We start from the raw sequence: 1,962 nt of genomic DNA, 5'->3' as shown, positions 1-1,962 counted from the left end.
AGGAAAAAATAAGCCTGTCTGTATTCCTCCTCTGTTCATCTGTTGTCGATTTCCCAGAATGCATCTGGGTTTATTATACTCTGAGAGTCCGTTATACTTTGGTTTGACGTGGATGATATGTAGGAGATTCTTTCTTTCAAAGAAATAGTTCACTTAAACAGAAAATCCTCATTCACTCGCCCTCATGTCGTCTCATCTGTGGGACTCAAAGAGAGATGTTTGGAAGAATGTTCACGCTGCTCTTTTCTAGACCATGGAAAATGATCAAAAGTAGTCCAAACAATATCCCAAGTATTGTCAGATTTGTTTGAGGAACATTCTGAAATTGCCATTCTAGATATAAACTTCCCCAATCGCCAAAGCTCTGAAATCTCATTCGCATTTCTGCACATTAAAATTGCCGCATCATGACCAGTTATGAGACGCATAAACACTGCTGTTTGCTGTCATTGATGTTATTGAAGGATTTTCCTGGTTTTTATAACGGTTTTTCCATTTATGAATTAAGTCTGTGGTAAACAAAACTTTACGATACGATACTTACAGATGTTTTGTTCTACAACATGAATTATATCGAAAACGCACATTTTGAAGCTGTTTGTTTTAGAAATCGTATGTTTCTAGTAAGTAACAAGATAAGGCAGTTTTGTGTGTGAGTGTGTGCAGTTTAACGTCCATGTATCGTCAGTTTATGTTTACCACGTATATAATTCCACTCATAAATTGATAAACCCCATAGGAAAATCTGGAGGGAACCAGACTTCCGGGTTTTGACGTCATTCAGGACTGGACTCTATTGCAAACGAGAAGTCTGATGCTTTCATGTTACTTTTCACTTTTTCTTATTCACTGTCAATATACAAAAAAAAAACAAAAAAAAAAAACAGCATGAACATTCTTTGCCTTTTTGTGTTTCACAACGATTTTGGAAGGCTTGAATGTTTGGACCTGATGATGAAGTTTTATTTGTGAGTGAACTGTTCCTGAATCCCGAGTGGACGCTGCTCAGACACTAAACTCTGCTGGATGAAGATTAGATTAAAGTAGTGCGTGGCCTGTGTAACAGGCTCAGACGTCTCACTTTACTACGGTGGCACTTTTGTAAAACATTTAAGCCTAAACAAACAATCCAACAGCCTGGCAGGGTCTTTATTTCCAGACGTCCTGTCAAACAGGGCTGTGATGTCCTGCAGATCCTCTCTCCTGGTTCCCACGTGACACTCGTGCCGTTCATAGTGTCAGAGGAGCTTTTTTATGTGTTATGAATCCATCTGCTTCTGGACTATTGTGTTGCTGAAACGCAAAATGAAGGATCTAGAGGAGGTTTCGCTGCCCCTCGGGTTGATTCCTGAATGGTTTCATCATCTAACGTCACTTCAAGAAAAACAACAACCGTATTAACAAATTTTAACCGAAATGTAATGAAAGTTTCCCTTGTCTTTCCCTCAAATTTCTTGGTCATGTTTAATATCAGAGTACATTTTTGTCAAAGCTGTTTGTGCAATAAATTAACATGTCAGAACATTTTAGATCTTGTGTCCTCTGTTATTATTGCAAATGTTTTATTAGGTTTGTTGAATTCTCTGTCTGTCCAATCAGAGGCCTTGCCTTGGGAACACTTTTCATCTTCAAACCAATCTTGGGTCTGCAGCCGACAGTTTAAATCCCGTCCGGCTAGCGTACTACTCCCCATAATGTCCACTCGTTAGGTCAGTAGATGTTCTTTTGTGGCTGTTTGAACTCACTGCCAAAATGTGTACTAGTAGACATCCAGACCACACGGCCTAGAAAAGCCAGTCCAAAAACACAATGAACTCGACCCAGTCTTTCATTTCCATTGGCTAAAAAGAGTGGAGGCCCTGAAGAAATCTGGAAATGTTATTTTAATTATTTTAGTATTTAAAACTGTGATTGAAGTGGAAAAATACAATATATACAAGAGGTTCTACACTATCAAGTCAA

The 1,962-nt window shown here is 38.6% G+C and overlaps 1 protein-coding gene across 1 annotated transcript in view; it reads left to right on the top strand.

Moving 5' to 3' along the window:
• Window positions 1-1,526, top strand: part of agps (alkylglycerone phosphate synthase) — a 42,529-nt gene extending 41,003 nt beyond the window's left edge. The window contains exon 20 of the mRNA XM_084123385.1: window positions 1-1,526. This exon is cut by the window's left edge and continues 1,669 nt beyond it. The gene's annotated coding sequence lies outside the window, so the exon portion shown is untranslated.
• The last annotated feature ends 436 nt before the right edge of the window (window positions 1,527-1,962 follow it).

Source organism: Abramis brama, assembly GCF_963993115.1.
Source record: "Abramis brama genome assembly, chromosome: 8".
Lineage (NCBI taxonomy): Eukaryota > Metazoa > Chordata > Actinopteri > Cypriniformes > Leuciscidae > Abramis > Abramis brama.
This window is presented reverse-complemented; position numbering and strand designations above follow the sequence as displayed.